The sequence below is a fragment of the Triticum aestivum genome, chromosome 6B, assembly GCF_018294505.1.
Source record: "Triticum aestivum cultivar Chinese Spring chromosome 6B, IWGSC CS RefSeq v2.1, whole genome shotgun sequence".
Taxonomy (NCBI): domain Eukaryota; kingdom Viridiplantae; phylum Streptophyta; class Magnoliopsida; order Poales; family Poaceae; genus Triticum; species Triticum aestivum.
Window position 1 is genome coordinate 692,101,517 of NC_057810.1, and position 27,554 is coordinate 692,129,070.

A 27,554-nucleotide genomic window follows, 5' to 3' on the forward strand; every position below is an offset into this window, starting at 1 on the left:
CTCCTCGATCTGCGCATTGCCATCTAAAGACAGATAGAATGCCTCCTCCCTCCGTCTGCCTTCCGGTGAAAAACCGAACACTAGTTCTGGCGGTGACCGCCTCCGGCGTCGCCTACCGCGGACGGGCGGGGGCATGCCGGACGTGGCGAGCGACGTCGGGCCGGTGTGGGCTTATGAGGATATGGCGAGTTGGGTCACGGTGGCACTGGAGAAGGCCGAGAAACAGTACTTATAGGGGGAAGGTAGCGCGACGGTCATCGGAATTCAATGCATAATGGCTTAGACTAGTCACATTGGGTAGTAACTTACACTAGTAACATGCATATGTTACTAGTCTATGTTACTACCTCCACAGTGGGTAGTAACATATGTGTTGTGTCATGCATGACTTCATTTATTACGTTGTAGACTCATCTTTTTTTGATATGTGTGATGTTACAGTAACTAGCTATGTTACCACATGCCCCTCTTTCTTCATTAATTACATGCCACATCATCTATTTTGCCTAGATAAGTGTGATGTTACCACCTATGTTACTCCCACTGTGGGTAGTCTTAGCGCGCCAGCTTGCCATGGAAAACTAGGGAAACTGAAATTATGACTGTGCCGTCCCGTCCCGTCTGGGTCGCACGCCGGCATGGCGGTCAAACGAGTGCACTCGAATCATCTCCCTCCTTGTCAATAATGATTTCATGGATTTAAAAAGCCCGCAACAATTAAAGCGTATCTTTTTTCGCATCAGTTAGCTGCCTTAATTACGGCCAGCTGCATGCAGGCACTCAGAATTGCTCGCAGGCAGTACGTGAAGCAGCATGCAACGAGTCGCAGCCGAGGGCACGCATGCAGCCACTTAAATCGCTGGAATTAATTAGGCTTAAACTTCTGCATGCCGTTAGTTATTGCCATGCCTTGGTCTTGCTGCTTTGCTCACGGGACTAATAAACCCGGACGGAGGGAGTACCTTGGTTGGTGAGAGGTTTGAATTAAGCCCTACAAACCTAAAATGAGGTACTAGTACGTGCGTGATCCTCTATTTATTCGTGTAGGATCGAGTAGGTCGTTTCTTGAATTGAGCCCTGTAAACCGAAAAGGAGGTAGTACGTGCGTGATCCGCTATTTATCCGTGTAGGATCGATAGTGTATCTTGTCAGTTTCTTCAGAGGTAGGCATTTTTATCCGTGTAGGATCGATAGTGTAGCTTGTCAGTTTCTTCAGAGGTAGGCATTTTTATTCAAAAAACTGCCACTTCGCATCTTGCATCGCAAATAAAACTGCAAGGAGCGCATTTGTAGGCTAGCTAGTGATCGATCAGTAACTTGTAAACACTGAGCGAACAGAAATAAGTAACTGTTAATGCATCTCAATGATTCATAGATCATATACAAATATGTAGCTCCAAAAGCAAAGATCAGCCACTTTGGATCTTGCTTCGCAACTAAAACTAGTACGATTCCCATACATAAGATCAACATGTTAATGCATCTCAATGATTCACAGATCATATACAAATATGTAGCTCCAAAAGCAAAGATCTAGAAAAACATCTGTTCTTCCTACTAACATGGATGCTTCTCTTGGCCAACATTCAGTACAGACTGAAAGACAAATTTGTTTGTGAAGTCTAGAATTCCTCTTGCAAACGTAAGTGGTTTCACCAACAGCTAGAACCATGAGAATGAACCACACATGATGGAGGAACATCCACTGCAATATGATTTGGTCTTCTCTCGATCACACCGCGAGACTATTTTCGAAATACAAACTTTAACTTAGGGAAAATGATGCCCATTGTATAATCAGACCAAAGCAATGAAGCACCTAGTGTTGGCCAGTAAATAGTACAGTACTACTTTTCTGCAGTCCATGAAGTGACTATCCAATCTTTGTGTCTATTTTCAAATGGCACTGCATGCAGTGACTATACTATTCTCTTGTGCAGTTCAACCAAAATTGCAGACACTTTGTTTGTTTGCCAAATAGCAACGGGCAGACATCTCTGTCTGCACAAATATCAAGCAGCTAGTAAACATATACCACACCATGTTCGCAGTGATGGAAGAGGTGAAATCGATACAACCGAAATTGAGCATCCAATCATGGAATCCTGTCCTGCACCTCCAATGTAGGTCCACCCTGCCAATAAATTCACATGCAAACCACTAGTATTACTATCTAATGACAGTACAAAAAGCATAGCAAGATAGTAGCAAACCATTTACCTTCATAATGGACAGCTCATAGTGCCACCAATTGGATATAAAGGTTTGGAAAAAAACCTGCTCCTAATGTTGAACCAGTTGGACTTTTTGTGCAGTTCCACTAAAATCGAGCATCCCTGTTTGCATAGATATTGAAAGTGTGATTACTATAAAAGTGGCACTAGTTGAAGCATAGACTCACAAATATAAGCATTCCAGATTCTTAATGGGAAAAGGTAGCAAGACTGTTTCTAACCACCTGTTTGAAGGAATAAATAAAGCAACAACGGCTGATGTCGAGAAGGCATACATAGTTTTTTCTGAAAAACTGAGCCATTCCTGACCTGTCCTCTTCTTTTAAGCAAATTTTGTGCAGTTCTACTAAAATAAAATGCCATCACCGCCTTGACAATTCAGTGACACTGTACAAAAGCAAATGACTTAACATTACATCATGATGTCGGGTATGTAGTAGACACGCATTAGAGACAAACATACAGACCTCCTCCGATAACATAATGAACATTAATTTTAACAAAGGTGTGACTAGCTTTACCGGGATAATATGAGTGAACTCTACACCCTCTGTTCCTTAATATAAGACGTTTTCGCGGTTCAATTTAAAGTACCCAAATGTCTAGTATTTAGAAAAGCAGGTAGTAGTTTTCTTGAGCACATATCTGGGAAAGCTTGCCACACTTTATTTATGTCCATACGCTAATGCAACACCATTCGAATACTACAAATATACACTAATCCAGTGGCTAGTGCAACAGTAGAGTAGTTAGTTTATTACAGGGTACAGTACAATGGTTTTACTGAACAGATTTCAATAAACTCTAGCACTGGAAGGTTTCTATAAGAATTAACAATACAAAATGTAAAGGTAACAAGTTTTAGCATTGGTATACTAGATGTTCATGAGCATTAAACCAAATACAGAAGTCTGAAGGTAACTAGCATTATTAACTAATGACAGTATAAAAAAATTGCAAACCATGTACCTCCAAGGTAAATATCATTTCGAACTCGAGGGGGGGGGGCTTAAAAATTGCTATCCAATCTTGATAATCGATCAAACATAAAAACTTGATCGAACGAATCAAGAGAACAGCCGGAGGAGGAGGTGCCCACTCTTGACCTTTCCTCTTGTCTTCATAATTGTTTGTGCAGTTTAACCAAAATAAAATGACATCAGCGCCTTGGTATTTTGGTGACACTGTACAAAAAAATTAACTTATCTCATGAAAGTGAGGTATGTAATCTATAAGCATTAACAGTGCAAAAATCTGAAGGTAGTAACAAGTTTCATCGTTCGTATACTAGCTGTGCAACAGCATTAGAATGCCTTACCTAAAAAATCTTTAATACATCCACAATCAACAGCTAACCCTGAAATGATCCAGTGACATTAAATGGCACTGCTTAAATTTATCGGTGGCATTAGACTGAGAGCGGCATTAATTAAATGTAGCATCACTTTAGCAGTAGCATTGCTTGACTTGACTGCTGGTGTTATACTAACAGCAAAAGAAGTGGCAATACGAGCATGGGAGGCCCATTCGGACAGTGGGCGCACTAGTACAATGTACCTCCACGGATGCAGAGTGGTGAGGGAGGTATGGTTGCCCAGAGCAACAAATATCCAGGCAGCATATGTGGATTAGTCCCATTTTTGTTCTCTTTAGCCACCTTTTTCCTATGTGAGGACAACAAACCGATCGACCTGGTCATTCTCTATTGGGTTGTCATGGCCTTTCTACCCTTCTTCAACCAAGAGACACGAGACTCGTTCCTTAGCTACCGATTTTCCCCTTTTCAACCTAGATGCGGGTTCGATGCCTACTCTCTTGGACAGTACAGTCTCCCTTCCTTTCCTTATTCAACCCAGACATGCATTAGTCTGCATGAAGTGGGGTTTCTTTTAATAGTGCAAATTATGGTTTTCGTCTGCGTGGTCAGTAGAGCAGAGGATAGCAAATTGGGAAGATGGTGGAGTGGAAAAAGATCCACATGCAACGACATGCCAGATGGGGCAATAGAACAAGGGTATGGTTAGAAAAGAGGTAGCATACCTGAGGGTCGGCGGGAAGTGGCTTCGCTCGTGGTCGTCGTCCTCCGCACACACTACGGCAGCAAGCTTGGGGACGGAGGCCATCCCGTGCGGGCGCTAGGTCTGAGAGGACGGCCTTGTCGTCAGTGCGTGACCTCGCTCGCCGACGACGAGTGCGTCAACGCTGCACGTCCTTTTCTTCCCCGGCGGATCTGTGACCACCGGTGAGGAGGGAGAGAGGGGCCGTCTTTTTTAGATCTGGAGAGAGGGTGGTAGTGTGAGAAGCAAGTGGGCAGCCCTTGGCAAGAAAGCGTTGAAGCTCCAGCCTATATATCTTCTTTATACTACTAGTACTGGAGGTGGAGTAGTGGTAGAGTAGTTTATATTTTCTCTGCGTACAGTACCAGTTAGTCGTGCTTCAAAACTGAACGACACGCCATTAAAAAAATAAAGGTCGATAACTAATGCGGCACCTCGGGCCAACGCGGCCAGATCGCATTTTGCACGAGAAATTACACACCATGTTTCGTTGACATGTGGTCCCGTTCCAACATATCAGTGAGACGACGGCGAGTAGTAGGAGTATTTCCGAACCGACGTGTAGGCCGGGGCGCCCCTTCATGAACCGTGGCAAACTGGCAACCGTCCACCGACTCTTCGCCTTTTCCTCTCGATTTGGAACTGCTATCGCACGCTCTTCCTCTCCCTGCTCCATTTTCCTTTAGCCCTTCACCTTTTCTTCTGCCATGTTCGATCGTCTTCTCCATGGAGGGAACAGGACAGAAATGACCCCGTTATTCTTGCCCCGATCTGAAAGATGACGTGGTGGAGGAACTCATTGATCGGTGCGACGTCATCACCTCGGCTAGCATGGCAGGTTCGTTCAAGCCCATTCTCGACTCAACTAATAACATCATTACAAGGAACCCAAGAGTCAAGGAGCGGTTTGATCTCCCCTATCTTCTTTGCCGTGACCCTGATGACTGGCGCCATCACGACAAAGGCCTCGCCCTGTGCAAGTTGATGCCGCTTGATAATGATACGTATGATGTTAAGATGCCATCGCTTGAGGGCAAGGCTTGGGCAGGCGCAAATGGAGATTGGGTTGTTTACATTGGGTCCAACTGCGAGTGGGAACTTGTGAATGTGTACACTCGTGACCGGGTTCCACTTCCAAAAATCTCAGCAGACTGCCCAGAGGTTGAGCACACCGGTATTGTACGCACGTTCAAATACAATCATGGTGACTGTCTTCTATGGGAGATAGCAATTTCTCGAGTTCCCAACCGCTCTTGGAATTACAACAACTATGAAGTTGTTGCTATCTTCGACAAGCTTGTTGCCGTCGTCAGTGGTTTGACTGGATGGATATTGCTCAAAAATCAGTTTCTGTACACGGATGAGTACTGTGATGCAATTCAATACGAGGGCCTTGTGTTTGCTGCCACCACTCGCGGCACAGTTTTTGCATGGCATCCTCGTTGTTTCGGTACGTTTGTCTTCCACCGTAATTATAATTGTTTCATCCACATGCATGCGGGTTAGCAAGTTTCCCTTTAGGCTGGTCATAGTGGGGAGTAACTTAGACTAGTAACATGCATATGTTACTTGTTTATGTTACTACCTCTATAGTGCATAGTATCTTAGATTAGTATCATAGGTGGTCTCATTTATTGCCATGCATGACACATAGTAGCATCACATTTATTATGTTACGATATCTACCTATGTTACTATAACTATCTCTCCCTTCCTTAATTTCCTGCCACATAAGCATGTTTACGAGTCCCAAGTGCATGATACTACTTATGTTACCCCCACTATGGCCAACCTTACTAATTAACCTTCTTCTTGTGTTTCCAAGGTCCTGTGAAAATTCCACCACCTATACTTGAAGATTTTTATAACCAAGGGGGAGATGATGATGGTGATGATCACAAGCATGAGGACGAGCAGCGCCCATATACTATTTGGCGCCTGGCAACTAATTCTGATGGATCACCTCTTCTCGTGTGTATACAGCCCACTGATGATGTTACTGCTAAGGAAGCAGGTGTAGTCTCCCATGGTCGCACTCTCCGGACCTATTCCAACACCCGTTGCATGGTATTCGGGATGGATACTAGTGTGCTAGCGCCAACTCCTTCTCCCTGGTACAGAATTGATAGTCTTGGAGAAAACTCGCTCTTCCTTGGACAAAACTATCCAATGATGGTGAAAGGCGATCCAACTGCTGTTGACACAACGTTACTACCATTTATGAGAAGCAACTGTGTCTATACCTCGGACATTTGGGTGGTTCCCTACCCTGGTACTGATATAGTAGGCTGCTTCAGCCTGGATTATCAGTCCTGCGTTGGTCTCCAGATCGACAATGGATGGCCCGTCCTAGAGAATCACTTGTGGTTCAAAGCAAGCCTTTCCAACGCCGAGGAATGGTTGAGTTGAAGTTCATTTCATTGCTTGTTATTTGTTGTGTGGTGAAAACTTTAGTATTTATAATGTATCCTCGTTGTCGATGTGGGTTGATGACCTGTTGTATGTAATAAAATGATATGCCTGTGATAAACTTACTAAATGTATGAATGGCTTTCGAGTGGCTTCTGTGAGTGAGTGGTGCGACAAGGCAAAACGAATACATAATTGTACGTGCATTGCAACAGGTTATCGGATGAGGCCAATCAACAATATTAGTACACTATTTGTACTAGCTTCACATGCTTCACGCGTCGTGCGGGTGTTTTTACTGTAGCCATATTGTACTACTACGTAACCAGCACCTCGAATCCTCGATACTAGTAGTACTATATAGTAAGTAGTAGGATTAGTAGGGTGGCATGGGCCAGAACAAGCATTCACGTCCAGGAGTACGGCACAAGCCACCAGCACGACTTCCATCTGATACCATATTTCTTGGAGTCTGTGCTAGAGCAATCTCTTCAACCTCATCGTTTCTCTAACTCAGCCATCACGCGGCGGGCGAGGTGGGGGTTTGCCGATAGTCGGTTTCCTTAACTGCGGTCCCACTTGTAAGGCCAACTGCAACGCACGACCCCAAACGGACCTCCGTTTTGCATGAACTCCAACGATAATTTTGACTAGAAAAGCAAGACCAAAGAAAACAAGAACCACAAGAATACATTTTACTACTCCTGTAAGTTGGATTAGTGCCTTCTCGATGCATTCATTGTTGATCTGCGGAGGCTCGATCTTGCGTGCTTCTTTCTTCTTCGAGTGTAAAGAAGTAGACGTTGCTTCCTCGCATCTAGTCTCATGTCTAGCCTCTATTCTAGTACTCCCTCCGGTCCGTTTTTCTCTGCGTCTAAGCAGCAACACGCATACCAAGTAGGAGTATCAACAAGTGCACTAATCTCATCTATAGCCTCTGTGCTAGCTAAAAGTGATAGAACATCTACTAAATTGCGCTCTATCAATATATGGATGTACTCTTCTTCCCAATACAAAAACTTGCATCCATTCTACTCCCTCCGTTGCACAATACATGCCTTCTATTTGTCAAAATATATATGTATCTAGACATGTTTTAGTATATAGGTACATCCATTTTTGGACAAATGGAAGTCAAGTATTTTGGAACGGAGGGAGTACACAATAAATTTTTAAGTTAGCACAACTAGTCTAATCCGAGAGCACAACCGAAGATTTGGTCGGGTTCTTCCTCCTTTTGCCGACACGTGGGACATCCAGCATCCAGGTCGTGTCATGAAAGAAAATAGAGTGGTAGTTGAAGCCACGAGATGTGCATCTTGGGTTAAACTGTAAATAGAATCTTACTACTCTTGAGTAACTCCAAAAGCGGCCACCGAAGATCTTTCTTGGATTTGTTTTTCATCACCAGCACGTCGAGGTGAAAGATGTGCAGGTTCAGTGGGTCCGCTTGCGTTTTCACTGACATGTGGGACCGCATGTGAGCAAACAGACGATGGGCTCCGCGCGTCCGCTGGCTGGCTGAGAAGAGAGATAGAGGAGGGCTGAGCACGGACTGCAGGAAATTTGTTCTACGTACCTCGATATAGGCTCGATATAGTGGGGTGGCATGGGCCATAACTAGCATTCACGTCTAGCAGTACGGCACACGCCACCCACACGAGTCCCATCCGACACCAATTTTCTTGGAGTCCGTGCTACAGCCATCTCTTCTCCCTCCTGTTTTCTCAGCCATCGCGCGGTGGGCGGGGTGGGGGTTTGCCGATAGTCGGTTTGCTCAACTGCGGTCCCACTTGTAAGTGAAAATGCAACACCGCACGCATTCCCGCTTGAGCGGCGTGCCGGACCAACCGTGTGGGGGTGCGACGCGAACACGGCAGGCTTTTCCTTTTGAACTCGTAACTTGTAAAATTTGGTTCTGCTCCATGGCGCGATCGATAGATAGAAAATAACGATTTTGCCTAGAGTAATGAGAAGTTTGGTTCTGGCGCCGTTCATGCATGGAGTACGTACGAAAATTATGAAGTTGATGCGAAAGGTAAGATAATTACTGTAGTATCATATACTACTACATGGATTTGACGGAAAGATAAAAATACATACGGATCCATCAACGACATCCTCACGCCCTAGTGCGCCGGGTCACCAACCGACGTGTGAGGAGCAGCGGCGTTGGCGGCGAGCTCAACGTGCTTCTGAACAGTGCCGTCCAAGGTTGCCCTGCGGTCCAAGAAGGCCAGCGTCCTATCGTCCTCCTCTTGCATGTAGTAGTCCTTGTGGACGATTTGCGCGTAGACGTGGGTGATTATGTCGATGGTGTCTTGCTGCGCCAGGCGCTGCGCGGCGAGCGCGACCTCGAGGTGGACATTCTCCGGCGCGACGGCGGGCAGTCGCAGGGCCACCAGTGCGTCGAAGAGGTTGTCACCATAGTGGCCGTTGAGGGTGGCGGGCATCGCAGAGCCTGGGCGCGTCGGCTGGAGGCTTACGTCAAAGTCGTCCGCGAGCTTCTTGACGACGGTGAACTTGTCGAGGAAACCGACGAGGACCTCGTCGAACAAGGAGACGAAGCTGTCGTCCAAGCGGCCCCTCGCCCTGGCGGCCTCAAGCAATACTACCTGGAGACGTTCCTCGTTGCCGGGCCGCAGGCCGGCGTCGTGGACCATCTGGCACAGCCGGCTGATGCTCGCGCTCATCGCCTCCATGGGTCTAGCTTAGCTTCTAGTCAACTGATCTTGCGATTCGAGTGATCACTCTTGCCCTTGGTTAGCGTGCGTAGGTGCGTAGGATTTCGTACTACTCCTCGGCCCTCTACTGCACCTGCCTTTGGCTGTATGATAGGTGGGCCAGCCACCCCCTGGGCCCACGTGTCATTCACCCAAAGGCAGTTGCCGTAAGTCAATGAAGCTGCGTCCCCCTCCGTGCCGGTGCAGTATAGTCATCTCACCGGACCTCTAGTTGGGGCCAAACGAGAGAAGTTTGATGTTTACTGGTTTATTGGTCCCCTTTGCATTTTGCGCCAAGTTTTGACCTTTGATTTAACTAATAAAATGTTAATGCATGTAAACAAAAATGTTGTGTAAGTCACATTACGAAAACCAAATAATCCCAAAACACTTAGGCACGGTGCATTAACTCCCTCCTTGTTTCTTATTTCGTGACATATCAACCAATGAGAGATGTGGGCCGTGCATGCTTTCAATGACTTGAGACTACCAAACATGACATGCAGTGTTTAGTTCATTGCATGTAATCCTATTAGTACTCTAGTTAGCAAAAAACATTAAGTTCTCTCGCCGATAGGAATAAAACACCATGTATTTATTTACAGAGGGAGTAGTACATTTTTTGTGACATGCATTACTAGATATTGCTAGTCAAATACTAAAATCCAGATGGACGTGGTAGTACTCCTAAATCCAGACGGTGGTGCTACTAGTACTAGTAGTAGTACTACCAATGTAGTAGTAGGAGTACTAGCACTGTACTACCCGTTGGTCAAATTATTACGTGCTGCTCCTCACAGTGAAGTGACAAGACCCTGCGCCGGAGATGACACCTGAGTATAGGCGCCGTGTTCGGCATACCATAGTCAGCCTCACCGTCTGCAGTCACTATCATCATGGCTGTAGAGCTAGCCTGCTTACAACTAGCCCTGTTCGACATAATTTCCCGTGCGTAGATGCCCGTGCATTGCACGGAACACCAAGATTGGGGGTGGACGGCTCCGGCAGCGGCCATCGCGCCAGATTTTTCCACGGCCTTCTAGATGTGGTGGGGAGGAGATAAGGCTGATTGTGAGAGACAAGGAGTTGTTTGTAAATAGGGAACAAGTGCGGGCATCTTTTTGCAAAAATGGAGAAGCTTGGTTTGTATGCGTCAGATCTAGATCCGACGGCTATTGGTGAAAGATGGGAGGCACAACATCATCACCAACTCAGGACCTGTTTGATTCGCAGGATTTTGAAAACGCAGGAATAGGACACGGCAATATTACAAGTTTCAAACTGATATTACAAATGTTAGGAGTAATGCTGCACCTAGGAAGAGGGAATTACTAGGAAGTTTACGTAAGAACTTTCGTTACTTTAGGTGGATGCAGCGTTATCGTACAAACTAAAATCCACCGCCCTGACAAGTCACTAATGGGCAAATAAGTTTTCGAGTCTCTGGCCACTTGATGTTTCAAAAACAAATTCAGCTTCTGCGGAGACTTTGTCATTTAGGCTTAGACGCTTGCGGTGATCAGCACGCCATTCATTGTTGCGCCAGAGAACGCCAAACCTCATTACCTTGAGCACACTTGCCTCCAGAACAAAGAACCTGGCCAATTTAATCTCAGATGTGCTGCCTCGGTAGTCGATCAAATCAATTTCTGTAAGATGGAGATCAAGGCATTCGATGAGATTGTTATAGTGCAGCACATTTTTCACTTTCGGGTCTTTTTTTATCTGCAAAAGAAGAGAACATATTAGAGCAGCTGGCTGCATAAGATTGCCGTGTCATCAAGAGGTACCAATATCATTCGCTCATACGATAGGGTTGGCTGGCTAGTGATATTTTTTCACTCTCTCTCTCTCTCTCTCTCTCTCTTTCTGTTTCCTCTCATTTAACTAGGAGCACGTGAAGAGCTTGGGCATTTGTTGCCTTCCACTATGTGGCCGATGCCATATTTCGCAAAAGTATGCCACATAATACGCATCGATGTCAAATCAAAAGATTTTGGCACCGCTCTCGCGATGTGAGAGAGTTGGCACCGCTGTGCACACAGACCCACATGTATAAACAAATCAATCAAACCAACTACACCAGCCTCTCACTCTCCCAAACAAGTGTTTTTTATTGCCTCAGTCCTCTCTCTCTCCCACGCAGTGTTTTTTCATTGCGTGAGTTAATTTGGCACCGGAGCAAAGTAGGTGATCCAGATTGGGGCACCAGGTGAGCAATGGAGGGGCATCGATGCCAAATGCATCACAAGTGAATTTGGCACATGTTTTGGCCTACATAGCCCACTTTTGTACTCCCTCCGTCCCAAAATTCTTGTCTTAAATTTGTCTAAATACGGATGTATCTAGTTACATTTTAGTGTTAGATACATCCGTATCTAAACAAATGTAAGACAAGAATTTTGGGACGGAGGGAATACTACCTCGTATTTAGTATAAAATTTTGACCATAGATTTACCTAAGAAAATGCCAATGCATGTCACTAAAAATTACACCATTTGAAATTATGTTCAAATACGAATCCAACGATATAGTTCTTAGTGACATGCATTAACATTTTGTCAGTTAAATCTATGGTCAAATTTTGATACTACAAAATTGGAAGAGTAAACCAGGACGGAGGTAGTACTTGCTCTTAGGGTAACCATAGAGTTACTGGAGTAGTCTAAGTTACTTTCCACTATGACTAGCCTAGGCTACTATAGTAGTACAGCATAAAAATGATGCAGGTGATCACGTGAGAAAAAATACTAAAAACATTTCTTTCGGTGCAGTGCGTAGATGCAGTTTTGAACACTACACTTGTCATCGTAATTTGGGAAAATTACGAAAAAATTGAGCTACGTTGTGATTACCGTTTACTTATAGGAAAGAAGTTTCACCTCGATGAGTAGCTTCTCCGTGCACGGAAAGCATGTAAGGAATCCAACAACTTGATCCAGATTGGGGCCGATAGATTTTAGTGCTAAGATCTTCACTGTGCGCATGGACTGGGTCAAGCTTGTGGGAATCATTTTCTGGAAGACGGTCGTAAATACATCAAGAAGAAATTTAAAAATGTGAATTTCAAGAAGACGGAGAAGAAGATGAGTGTTGTACCTGAACGATTACGGATCCAATAAAGAGTTCGGAGAATTTGGCAGACGAGTACACCAACGCTGTCAATTTCGGCGCGTCAATGACCCTGATTTTTGTTGGACCTTCTAGATCCGATACAAGCAATCTCTCAAGGAAAGGCGCATTCTCAATGACCATAACATGGAACAGCTGGAGTGATCTCTTCCCAATTGATGTCTTGTTGCGGGGCCAGCAAGACACATAAATCCATCGGAGATTCGTCGAGGCGATGTGGAGGCTAATGAACCCGTGGATCTGCTCAAGACGAAGGTACTCGAGCGCAGTACAGCTGCGGAGCAGGTGCTCCATAGCCTTCTTCGAGATGACAACGTCGAAGAGGTCGAGCTGCTTGAGTTGAGGGAGAAGAAGGGCGGGCGCGGCATTAATCTGGGGAAGATAGCAGGAGCTGAAGCTGGCGCGGCGCAGCGTTGGCGTGAGGCGGAGCGCGGACGGCGGCAGAGAGCGACATCGTCCAGCTTCAAAGCTGAGCTCCTCGAGCTGATCTAGGGCGGGGGATAAGAACCACTCGTCGAACTTGGGTTGGACCTTGCAGTTGGTACTGAACATGCGGATGTCAAGGCGTCTGGCTGGCCCAGGGTGCGATGAAAGGATCTTGGAGACTGCGGCCATGCGTTTGCAATCCCCGTCGCAGAGGCAGCTGTCGACGGTGAGGTTGAGGGGGACGCAGCGCCAGAGGGGGCGCCACCGCCGGGAGAGCAGGGCGGTCCGCACGGCAGATTTGGTGGGGAGGAGGCCGATGATGACGAGCAGCATGTCGTCGGGGAGGCTGCTGATGAAGTCCAGGCTCGCCGGATGCGGTTTTGGCTCGAGCCGCCTCCGCTTGTTGGCTGCCTCGCCGTCCATCTCAACCGGCGGCGACGCCGGTGTACACGTGTGCTGGTGTGTGTTGTGTGCTGGGTGTGCGCGAGTGCGTCCTTCTGTGCATGCCGCCGCGCAGTGGTGAATTGTGCGCGAGTGCGTCCTTCGCGCGCAAGAAGTTTGTCCTCAATGCGCCCTCAATTTACTAGCGTGCGGGGTGCTACCCCGAGTGGTTTCAACTTTGTTTACTTCACCGCGTGTCAGATGGGCCTCTAGTTTACTTATTTTCACCCACTGCCACATGGGCCAGCACACCAAGATACAGAACACGAGCTGACAACGCAGCATGTGGATTGGTTGACCGGTCAACTAAACAATATACGGAGCTATACGCTGACACAGTGAGCGTATAATCCGTCGGTATAGAGAGTTCGAGTGAGAGGGGAGGCCCGTGAGAGATAGCAGAGGGAGAGAGAGAAAGAGCTACTCCCTCCATTCGATAATGTAGTTCCAACATTTTTTTAAGTCAAACTTTTGAAACTTTGACCAAGTTTATAAAGAAATTACTTATATCTACAATACCAAAGATAAATGATAGTATGAAGTAAGTACATGTTGTGATGAATCTAATGATCGTTCCAGATGTAACTGTTTTTCTCCACATATACCTGGTCAAACTTTTCTGAGGTTTGACTTTTCAAAACATCCATATGCTTATGGACGTGACAGAGTCCCTAACGAGAGAGAGAGAGAGAGAGAGAGTGAAAAAAGTGTGTGTGCGTGTGTGAAAGAAACATGGACAACACACAATAAAAGTAGAGAAAGAGTGTGCGTGTCTTATGCAAACATATCACACATGCATCTTCGACAACGGAGGCAAGGTGAGGAGATAGTGTGTGGTTGTTTGGAACCGAGAGAGGAAGACCCCTAGCACGTGGCCAAGAGGGGTCTGACAAACAAGGGAGAGAGGTCGAGAGAGACGTACGGAGAAAATGCAGACATGGGGAGGAGAGAGTGTATGTTTGTCATAGAGAGATCCCCTGGAGATCGTGATGGGACTATATGGGTGGGAGATCGAGTGACAAGGTGTGTGCGCGATAGAAGATGCCCCGAGAGATATCGAGATAGACGTATGGATGGAAGGAGACAATACGTGTGTTCCTGATGGCTAGTAAGAGATAATCATACTTAGGAGGGGGGGAGTGCTTGCGCCTATGGCCCTGTTTGGATACTCTAACTCAGTTAGAGGTTAGAGTTAGATTCTAACCCTGAACTAACCCTGAACTAACTCTAAGTAAAGAGGTGTTTGGATGGCAGGGTTAGATGGAGCGCGGATACGGCGAGGCACCTTCACGGGCGGTGCGAGAGGGAGGGAGGGAGAGGACGAGAAGCTTCGAGGAAGTGGGGAGGGATCTGCTGCGGGGAGAGCGAGAGAAAAAAGTGTTTATTAGTGGTCCCGAGAAGAACTAACCCAAATAAGCACCTCTTGGATGGGTTAGTTTTTTTGGATGGGTTAGATGCATCTAACCTAAACTAACCCTCCTGTTTGGATCTTTTTGGGTTAGTTGACTCCAAACTAACCCAAACTAACTCTAACCCATGGATCCAAACAGAGCCTATGATGGAGTGAGGGATTATGGTACTTAGGGGGGTGCGTGTCACATGGAGAGAGAACAAGGGCGGAGAGTGTTGGATGGGTCTATATGTATAGCGCGAGCGAGACATGTGTATGTGTGAACCAGGGAGATATAAGGCCAGTTTGGCTTGCGTCGTGAGCATCTTTTGCGTGGCCTGGGGTTGTGGCTGGATTTCATGCACGCTTGTTTGGTTGCTACCCTGTGAAAAAGAAAGCCCGCCTGGGCTGGGTTCCCTTGCACTTTAATTAGCCTGGCTGAACTCCAGACACTGCAAGTAGCCTGGCCCAAGCGACCGATTTCGAACGCCTGGCCGTGCCTGGTCGTGCGGCCACGAGGCTAACAGCAACATGGATGGATATTAGCATTAAATAATTGATGCATGGATTGATTGATGGGACGTTGATGCTTTGCCTGGCCCAGGCATGAACCAAACGCTTCAGCACCACACAAGCCTGGCCAGGCAGAAATATTTTACATCTCACGTCCACACCAGGCAGTACCGGCCATCAAGGCATGAGGGTCAGGTCACGAACCAAACTGACCAATAAAGTTTGAGAGAGATTGAGGAGCCCCGATAAGGCTGAGTGGTGCGTCAGATAGCTGAGAGGGGGAAAGAGATATTCCATCCGCTCGATAATGCAGTGCATGTAAATTTTTTAGAAGTCAAACTTTGGAAACTTTGATCAGGTTTACGCAAATGTTATTTATATCTACAATACCAAAGATACATCATACAAAACTACATCTCATGGTGAATCTAATGGTATATGTTTGCCGTACTAGATGTAATTCTTTTTCTCCACGTACATGGTCAAACTTTGTGATGTTTGACTTTTCAATAAATCTATGTGCTATGGACGGAGGAGAGTGCCTCAGTCGAGACAGATCAAGTGCGTGTGAAGGAGAATGAGTAAGTGTGCAAAAAGAGTATGTGTGTGAAAGAGAAAGTGACAACAAACGATAAATTAGAGAGAGAGTGTGTTTTTTCGTTTCTTATGCGAACATATCACGCATGCATCTCCGAGATGGAAAAGCGAGGCGAGGAGATACACGAAGATAGCTAGTGTGTGATTGTTTGCAACGGAGAGAGACACCCCTGTAGCACATGTCCAATAGAGGTCTGGCCAACAAGGAAAAAAGGTCGAGAGGGACACATGGATGGCATGGACGCATGGGGAGGGAGAGAGGGTGTGTTTGTGATAGAGAGATCCCCTCGAGATCGTGAGGGGACTATATGGGTGGGAGATCGAGGGAGTGCGTGCGCGATAGAAAGATGCCCCGAGAGAAATCGAGATAGACCATGCACATGTTTGTGATGGAGACTAAGATTAGCTAGTCATATACATATAGGGGGGACTGCGTGTGCCTACAATTGAGTGAGAGACCATCATACTTGGCTAGCTGGGCATGAGATTGTGTGTGTGTGTGTGCGTGTGAGATGGAGAGAGAACGAGGGAGAGAGATAGAGTTTTAGATGGGCCTATCGAGTGCGAGTGAGATATGCATGTGTATGTGTGACCCAGGTGGATGGAGAGTTTGAGAGAGGGGGGAAGAGCTCCGAGACGACATAGTGGTGCATGAGAGAGTTACGGGCAAAGAGCCAAGGAATTTGTGTGCGTACGATGAGTGCACCCAAGATATCTAGCTTGGACTAGCTAGAGTATCATACATAGTGTGCGAGAGAGACCTATAGATGGTGTATATATGAATGCGAACTAGAAAGACCCCCCCCCCACACACACACAAGAGAGAGAGAGAGAGAGAGAGAGAGATGGAGAGAAAGGGAGAGGGACCAACAAGGTTTTTGTGTCGGATGCGTGCGACAGAATTGAAGATTGTCGGCGAGAGAGTGAGAGAGAGAGAGAACAGGAGTCCGGGAGAGGGGGAGGTCGCGTTTTATGCATCAAAGACTGATATAAACCATGTTTCGATATAAACTTGCATTCAAATATTTAAATTGGAGAACATGTTGTCTGCAATCCACACATGAACGGATATATGCGTATATCAAACAAGTTCATTAATTTGACTTTCAACATGTTCATGGAGTACTATAATACTGTACAACATGCTACTCGATTGAGGTGTTCAATTTTGGATTTAGTTCACTATTTTGACCTACTGAACGAGCTAGTTCATTGAATCGAGATATTTCATTTTGGGTTTGATTCGCGTTTTTGAGTGGGTCAACTATTTGTCATATAGTAAATCGCTAGCAACGAGCATGTAAAAACACATTACTCCCGAGCATCATCTCTCCATCTAAAAAAGAAGTGGCAAGCTAATATTTCAAAATTTGATTCGAATCGACTTGGTAAGGTAGACGTGGATGCTCGTTCTCCCAAAATTTGAACGAACCGTTAAACATCCTCTCTGCTCGGTGGAATTCGCCCGAGCAAATAAATGGGAGACGCGAAATTACCGTCCTATGTGGGACACGCATCAATTGGCCCGTTGTACATCGAGGGTAGGTTCGTAACTTCATCCAAGCACGCCTTCTCCTCGGCCGAAATGACATGTGCCGAATAATTCATAAACCATGGTCGGCAAAACACGCTCTCCTCGCCCGAAATAGCTCGCGCCCACTATTTCAAAACACGCTCTCCTCGCCCGAAATCGCTTGCGCCCACTATAGTTCAAAACACGCCCGTAATCACCCGAAATCGCTCCCGCCCACTATTTGGGGAGAAGCAAAGTTACTCTACTATACCCGACCCTCAGTACACAGACCTAAGCCGAGAAGCCTATAGGCAAGGGTAGAACTGTAACTCCCCCTCACATTTCAGACAAATGCGTCCATAAGACATGGTTCCACTCCCCTCCCAATTCCCCCCCCCCCCGCCCGCCCCCATTCATACCTCGTGAGCACCAAATCACCTTCTCCCCGGGAAGCTCCCTTCTCCTGAGCCGCGAAACCTCAGCCCCACCTCCATGGCGCCCCCACCGCACCAATTTCACAGCGCCCTCCTCCCTAATGCCGGAGACGCTGTCCAATTGCCGTCGTGCACTGGGTCGTGTGCCTCTTACTCCGTGCTGCTGGTGCTGCCTCGACGACGGCCGCATGAACCGTACCGGAGCCGACTCACCCCCGCTGTTGTTCACGGCACCAGAGCGGCTCCAACTTCGGATCCGTCCAGAGTCCTGGCGCTGCTTCCGCGTAGCCGTCGACCGTCACAACATCGCTCTTTCCCTGCCGCCGGTCGCCATCACAACCGCGCCGGCCTCATCGACTCGGCAGCTGGACCTAACTACTTCACCATGCCGCCAGATAGGTCGCACCCTCATCTCAAATCACTTTATTTAGGCGTCAGTTGTCTGAATTTTTATTTTGGGCCAATCGATTCCCAATGGGAAGCAGCACCCCTCGAGGCGGCGGAGCTCCTAGGCTGCCGGTTGGCTGGTGTCTAACGTAAGGGTGTGGGGCCGCAAGTTCGCCGCGGAAGCAGCGCTTAGATGGCTATCTTTTAGAGTTGCGTGGGTTGAAGGTACTGCCGCCGCCGGATCTGGATGACGGGGAGTCTTTGTGGATTGGCCCGAGGGCGGCGCAACCACGGCAGTGCGGTGGGGCGAGGAGCGGTGTTTTGGCCGGGGCCACGGACGACGGAGGTAGGCTGCTCTGCCGTTGGTCGCTGGCTCTTCGGGGAAGATTCCGAACAGTGTCATCCAGGAGGCACAAGACGGCCATCAAGCCATCCGGCGTAGATCGAACAGTACCAAAATAAAATAAAATCGTGTGACCCCAATTTAGTCTTCAGTCAACCGACGTGTGACCACTCTCGTACCTTGCTGTTGATCTCTTAGTGTATTTCTTCAGATCAAAGAGATATGTCGTTCTTAACATTATGCGTTATCTGCATCTTGAGACACACCGTCTTACGACTCACCGCAACTGCTCCAACAAGGGAAGCATACACCAGAAGGGAGCTATAGTCCCCACTCAATAGTTCCCTGCATCGAATGCGCGTGCCCGACATGGACAGCCACAACAACTGCAGGGCCATCGACAAGTCAGCACATGATGCTCACTCCTATGGATGGCAGCCATATAGGTTGTACCCTCATCTTACTTGTGTGCAACATTTATGGCTTTGTTATTCATCTAAGCACGGAAAATAGATCATCACATTTCACTGTATATTCATGCTGATCTCTTATGGGTCTTGTTCAGGAGGTCACGCTGTTCCATAGTTCAGCTAAGATACTTGTTCTTTAGGTAACGTTGTTCCATAGTTATCATCCATCAGCCAATGCTATCCCACAGGTTGGTGATTATAGTATTATACCACTTCTAGTATTACCTATGTTGTTCTTTAATACTTTTGTGTGCCATCCAGTTAATCTCGAGTACAAATGATACATATTCTGTAGCTTTCATCTGTGTTCTCCCTTTAGTTTATGAGACCTGCTGCTGCTAGTTAACCCCAGTCCTACTATTTATGTCATCTCCTATAGGCACTCATTTACATAAATCTAACTACTAGTTGTCTTCCATGCATGTCAGATATAATTGCACACACTGATATATCCACAAGAACCTCATAGAGCAATGTAAAGGCCAATAAACTTGATGTCAATGATACCCAATATGACGGAACATGTAAAGGCAGTTCTTCAGAAGACTTGCAGAAAGATGATGAATCCTCTTCACCCCACAAGGTCCTTGATCTAACTTGGCCTGTGATATGGGTACAACATGCATATAACGTCCTGGAGTGTATCTACTCTGTTGCAATGCCATGTGCTTAGCATGCTGATCATGCATGTAAATATGTCAGGCCTTCCTGTTTTTCAGTACCAATTCCATTCATCATAACATGTTTTCAAATTCAAGTACTGTCATTCTACTCTATCGCAATGCCATCTGCTTAATTTGGACATCATGCTTCTGAATATCTTATGCATTGTTATTCATCAGTATGTACTTCATCTGTCTGCCATACCATGTTTTTTTACATTGAAGTGCTGTTCTAGTGCTCTGTTGCAATGCCATCTTATTTTCCCAATCATACACGTGTATGTTGCCTTACTTATTTCTATACGTATTCCTCTAGCATATAGTTTTACATTCAACTAGCACTACAAGGATACACTATATAAAGCAACATATATTGTACAATGTTTTGACTGTATGTTGCAAAATTTACAAGAGATACGCATATAAGCATTGTAGCATATGCGTTGCAGATCGTGACCCAACTTAGTACATACTCCCAGCCCAACACACCCAACCTTCTATCTAGCCCAGCCCAAGTTGGCTTTCAGGATTAATCTAGGTCTTTCCCTCCCCGTCCCCAACCCCAACCTCCCCTATTCCTCTCGTTTCCTCCCACACCGGCCGCCGCCCCTCGTCAGAAATTGTGACTCCTTTGCGCGGCAGCGACCTACATGCCGGCGCGCCGCTCGTCACCACTCCCCTGCGACCCTCCATCCCGGCGTGCAGTCCCTCATCACCACTCCCCTGCGACCCTGGATCCCGGCGCGCCGCTCGTCACCACTCCCCTGCGACCCTCCATCCCGGCGCGCAGTCCCTCATCACCACTCCCCTGCGACCCTGGATCCCGGCGCGCCGCCCCTCGTCACCGCTCCCCTGCGACCAACGGCGAATCCAAGGTAAGGCCATGAGCAGGCTCAAACCTGCCCACCAAGTCTGCACATTCTTTGCTTAGGCTGTATCCATGTGCTAGTATGTAATTCAAATGAAATATCTTGTCCCTGTCAAATTCTCTTGCCCTATTCCCTCTCTATTTGTGTTATCTCTAGATCGGATTTACACTTTCTTTTCGATGATGGCTATTTTTATCTCTGATGTCCTGAAACAAGTTCTCCTGATTTTGAGACTTAGAAGTTACTCCCTCCGTTCCATAATATAAGAACGCTTTTTACACTACTAGTGTAAAAAGCGTTCTTATATTATGAGACGGAGGGAGTAGTAAATTAGAATTAGGCGTCCTCGGACTGTTGGTTCATAAGCTCATTGGTTAAGAAATTTTGTGGTGGCTATTTCTTGATTCACTTGCATTGCTTCAAAATCTTACTGATAATTACACTTTGCAGTTTCTAGCGAAAATATCTGAAGATCCTTACTAGTTTCCAGTGACGTTCTATCCTATTAAGCAAGAGTCTTCAAGGTGGTAGTTCAGTTCAACACTGCTGATCTCCGTGTCCGGCGCCCCATGCTCCAACCTTGGACTTGTTCCCAGGGACATGAATGGTAGCGTTTTAGTCAGTACTACAAATTCCTCTGGGCCAAGCATTGGTGTTATCTCTCTGGTGACTAATTGCAGCTCATCACTTTCAGGACGTGCCCAGTGTCAGCAAAGTACGCGCATGAATGCTGATTCATTCATGCGCCTTCCTGCCTTTCTGATGCCATTTTCGTCCAATAACATTTTCGGCAGGGGTAATGATCGAGCCTCGCTATACTATGCAAATTTATATGCTTTAAACAACAACGAAGTGCAGCAATTAATTTAACACAACATATAAGTGATTGTAATTCAAGTTGAATATCACGCACTATAAATACATGGCTTTTACAATTGTATATCTTAAATTACTCTACATGGCTTGCAGTGCACATGCTGCAGCCAGGGTATGTATATGGTTTCTTATGTAATACCATGTTGGCTTTGAAACTGAGCAGAATTATTTATTTTCCTTTTCAATGGTTAGTTATTGATTTATATTTTGCAGATTGCTATCTTTTCCCTTCTGAAATAAAAGCTGATCTTCAAGTTCTGTTAGTCAGATATGATTATTATGTATGACTATATCAGCAGCAAGGTGTTTTTAGTGCCAAATGATGAATATTTCAACCACTATTTGGTGGTAAGTTAGATGCTTTCCCTTACTTCCCAAAAATAATATAGGTACTTCTGTTACAGTTGGGAGCTGATGTATTGTTATCCCAGTATAGTGGCCAATACAAATTATATTCTATATTCGTGTGCACTCTGAGACCAAATAAATCATAATTGTATTATCTTTTTTTGGCCTTTGTGGTAACATGGTATCTCGTTGCATCCTGTTTAAAAAATCATGAGAAATATTTTAATATTACTAGTTTGCCTTTTCAACTAAAAAGGATATTGGTATTGTCGTTATCGTTTGTTCAGGACACGGTGCTTCTATAGGTGTATTTTTTTGGGTACTATTCCGCACTAAAAGTCGGGAACAAGTTCTATTCTGCCTATTATATTTATGAAGTATGGATAGAACAGACGTTCTTGTTTTGCAAATCCCAGAAAAGGACAAACTAGATACAAGGATACAGACGTTCTTGTTTTGCAAGTTCTATTCTGCCTATTTTTCAGTACTATGAGCCTGTACTCATGAAGTATGCTGCAAGGAAATACACGCCTACAAGTTGTCCCTATAAGATTAAGGTACTATTTTAGCTATTCCACTATAAATTAGTTACTCTTTTAGCAATTTCAATATAAATTATTTTGGTTTGCCCAATAAGATTTTCCTAGAACAGTATGCACACTATTGATTTGCAACCATCCTTTTCTGGGTCCAGAGTTGTTCATCACCCACAAAATATTTACTCGTCATTATTTGTGCCATTTGTAAAATGGATGTCACCATGTATCACAAAAAAATATGTTGTTCTATTGTATTTGCAGCACACAAATTATCACGATTTGTTTTTAGTTTCAAAGAAAACAAATATTTACTTGGGCTAACTAGCATGTGTACCAGTTCAGGTATGTGGCATGCAAGCAGAGGAGAGGATGAACTTGACAATTACCAATATTACTTCATATTTGATTTGACAAGGTCAGTTTCTTCATAGCGATTTACTAGAGAAAGTACATAGTACTCAGCTGGTGTAGATGAGTTTCTGGAGTTTGCATATCGGGATATACCAGCAGATACAATGACCAATATCCTGGCTCTATCACTACTTGCATCATGTCAATGCATTGTGTGTTAACAGTTCATTTTGTTTGTAGATGCAAAAGATAAATGGACGATTATATGGGTGTGTGGCAAGTATACTACAATGATGATAATTTTGTTCCTGTTGATGATGATGATGATGATGATGACGACGACGATGACGATGATGATGGATGCTTTCAGTTTTAGTTAAGTTGTAGGGATGATGTTCATGTTGGATGATGTTCCTTGGTTAAGTTTTAGATAAGTTGTAGGGATGTGATGGATGCTTTCAGTCTAAGTTTGCTATCAAGAAAATATTTAGATTATACGTCACATTAGATGGTGTTCCTCCTGTAATATCCACTATGGTAATCCAACAATTTTATCAAATATATGATTTATTCTTCTCATGAGTAATATTCTCTTGTTTTCTCGTCATGGAGCATTAATTTAGATGCTTGCATTTTATATAAAAACAATAATATTATTCACATCATATGTACCAACACTTAAGCGTTGCAAATTCTTCGTTGCCAAGCAATGGATTTTGATTCCTATACATTAAGCACCAACGGATAGAAGTGTTGCAGAAGTCTGTTTTATGTGTTGTACTCTTGCTTTACCAACGACAGTATAAGCGTTGCACTATGCACTAGCAACACTGGATAAGGCTACGCATCCCAAATCATTGGTAAATACACTAACAACGCATATATGGCCTTTTAGATACGAAAAAATGAGTTGCTATAGGAGGGGTCTTGTTGTAGTGTAGTGTTTTTTCTGCTGTGTTGTCCTGTCGTATCCCTAGCTCTTACACCATACTCCCTCCGTCCGGATTACATGTTTTTGAAATGGATAAAAAAGGATGTATCTAGAACTGAAATACGCCTAGACTCATCCATTTTTTTCCAGATGGAGGGAATACATGTCAATATGTCATGCCTTTATATTCTTCAGTACCTATTCCATCTCTCTGCTGTCGCATGTTTTATTATTAAAGCACCATTCTTCTATACAAGGCATGCAAGGGGAAGACGACTATGTTAGAATCTGAAGGGTTACAAACAAGGCCTTTGCAAAAGATCCAAACGCCAGGAGATAATAAACCAACTCCAGTTTTTATAGATACTGCTCCAGCACAGAAAAACCCAACTCCTGCTGATAATAAGCAGATTCCAGTGGCCAAAGAACTAGTCCGCTCCAGTCCAGCAAAAATATGTCAACTCAATTCTAAGAAGTGTGTGCGTATCCTTGCATCATGAAATTTTATAGCATGCTGATCATATTTTCTACATGTTTCTTAGCCATCTCTCTTTTAGAAAATAAGCTTAACAGATAGAAGAATTTCTGCAATGGTATCATTTATGAGGAAAGATTCTTGCAGGAATTCTCTGTGCTCCAATGTAGATGTAAGTACCTGTTGTATATCACTATATTTTTACATCAGCATGTATTTTGTTAATCGGCGTGAATCCAACCTTTATCTGATCTAAATTTAGTTGTAGCAAAATGTATGATTAAAGGCCACAATGTTGATTTTTGTAAGGAAAACTGCCTGGTAGTTTTGCATCCTGAGCTGCATGAGTGTACTATCTCATATCAGTGGGTTTGAATACTTTGGTTCTGCAGTAGGTTTTTCAGTGTTTTTTTACTGCGTTGTCCTGTCGTATCCCTAGCTCTTACATCATACTCCCTCCGTCCGGATTAAATGTCGCAGAAATGGATAAAACTGGATGTATCTAGAACTGAAATACGCCTAGACCCGTCCATTTATTTCCGGATGGAGGGAATACATGTCAATATGTCATGCCTTTCTATTCTTCAGTACCTATTCCATCTCTGTTGTAGCATGTTTTATAACTGAATCACCATTCTTCTATATAAGGCATGCAAGGGGAAGATGGCTATGTTAGAATTTGAAGGGTTACTAACCAGGTCTTTGCAAAAGATACAAACTCCAGGAGATAATAAACCAACTCCATTTTTCATAGATACTGCTGTAGCACAGAGAAACCCAACTCCCACTGATAATAAGCAGATACCAGTGGCCAAAGAACTAGTCCGCTCCATTCCAGCAGAAGAATGTCAACTCCATTCTAAGAAGCGTGTGCGTATCCTTGCATCATGAAATTTTATAGCATTCTGATCATATTTTCTACATGTTTTTTACCCATCTCTATTTTAGAAAATAAGGTTAAATGATATAAGACTTCCTCCATTTGGATCGTATTTGAGGAAAATATCTTGCGGGAATTCTCTCTGCTCCAATGCTGATGTAAGTACCTGTTGTATATCACTATATTTTTACATCAACATGTATTTTGTTAATCGGCGTGAATCTAACCTTTATCTAATTTAAAATTAGTTGTAGCAAAATGTTAAAGGCGCCAATGTTGATTTTTGTAAGGAAAACGCCTGGTAGTTTTGCATACTGAGCTGCATGAATGTACTATCTCATATCAGGCACATTACTAAATTGTAGTGCTTCTCTGGTTGCCCATTCATTCATTGTGTCAATGTTGCTTTCGTACTACCTTACCTGGCTGATGATACCTGTGCCATATTGTGTTAATTTGGTGTAGGTTAGTTGCCCAAATGTTCGTTGTGTCAATGTTGCTTTCCTATTGTCTGACTTGGCCAATGATAGCAATGCTAGTGTGTTAATTTTGTGCAGGCTGCTGAAGATAAGAAGACAAACTCTGAAAATAGCAAGGCAACCCCATTGTTTTCTTTCCAGTAAATCTAGGCCAGGTAATATGGCAATAACTCATGATTAATCTATTTGGTTCCCGTCCTAATTTATGTTATGATGCAGTGGTCGAGACACTCTCCACTATCAATAATACAAGCCTGCCAAAATCGCCATCTGAATCTGTTCAGTATCCTCTGTCTCGAATGCAACGGAATAAATGTATGTTTGTGAACCAACTAATGGTTGAAGCAATGATGGAAATGGTGGATGAATCAGAGGTGCAGAGTCGTGCGACACAACAACTGATCAATGTTTTCAGAGACAGTGTAGCAAAGCAGAAAGAACTTGCCCACATGCTTATGGGCGTCATCTATGCTGAGGTTGCAGATTGTGACGTTGTAGATGGTTAGGTTCTTCTCATTTATTTGCACTGGCATCAATCTTTGATTGCCCAGTGGATGTAATTTCCTGTAATATATGCTGGATGTGCAACGTTATTCCCTATATGCCGTACCTTTGCTTGATCGGTTTTGGTCCTGTGCATAATTGCTCGTCGTAATGGGCTCAAATTATCTAATTTGGCCTAAAGATATGTACGAACTTTAGTGGGCCCATTAAGTTAGTGGGCCGTTACTAGGCCGAAAGTTAATGGTCGGCCCTCTTACCTCCCGGGTCGTTAACAGGACGACATCGAAGCGGGCAATAGGTGGCCCCAATTTATTTCATGGGCCGTTAACAGGCCGTTACTAAGTTTGGGCTACATATGGCCCAACTATACTGTAGGCCTTTAGCAGGCCGAAAGAGACAGCGGGCTTGTACTGGACCATGAAGACCATGGGCCGCTAAGAGGCCGAAAGTCAGGTTGTATTGTAAATGGCCCAACTGTGTTGTGGGCCTTTAGCAGGCCGAAAGAGAAACCAGGCTGGTATTGGACCATGAAGGGCATGGGCCGTTAAAAGGCCAAAACTAAGGTCCGACTACAAATGGCCCTACTCATTTATGGTCCGTTAACAGGCCGAAAGGCACACAAGGCCGGGAATTGGCCCAACACTTAAATGGGTCGCTAGAAGGCCAAAACTCAGGTCCGACTACAAATGGCCCAACTGATTTATGGGCCGTCAATAGGCTGAAAGTGACACCGGGCCGGAAATTAGCCCAACATTTAAATGGGTCGCTAAAAGGCCGAAAGATGTATATCCTGAAAATTGGCCCATCCATTAAATGGGTCGTTAACAGGCCGATATCTCATCGCGCCGATATTGAGCCCAAATATGTAGCGGGCTGTTAACGGGCTCGAACTAACGATGGGCTGCAATGGTGTCAAATCTTTAACGAGCCATTGACGGGCCGAATTGGCACATCTCATATGGGCCGTGGGCTTAAATGGACTTGACACAAGTAGGCCTTATATGGGCTGGCCTGCTAATTTTTACTGGGCCGGCCTTTTCACAGGAATGGGCCTCTGTTGGGCCGTGCCACGTGTCAACGTATCATAGGCGCGTTCAGTCCAATGAGTTGATGACATCTGTCCCAACGATGACCCGACACGTGTTTCCTCCAGCCAATGATGATTTTACATGTGGAAAATCCCCATTGGTCGGGGCTGTTAACGGGTTATCGGATCCAAAACCCGATCCGATAGCTTAACGGCGTTCCCTTACGGTGGATGCCACGTGTCGGTCACCCTTGACGAAATCACTTCTGTGACGCGCGATTTATCGTCATGGAAGTGGACACTTCCGTGATGGTAATTTTGGTAATGTCATGGAACACTTCTACGACAGCACAGGTATGACTATCTTGATTCTATCATAAAATCTTCATGGATGTACATGCATGACAAAAACGCGACCTACTCTGACAAACACGTATCATCACGGAAGTGTATTTTTTTGTAGTGCCCCCACACTCCATCTTCCTCCCAAAAAAATCCCCATCCAGCTCAAGCACGAGTTCTAGCTCATTTTGCTGTGATTTT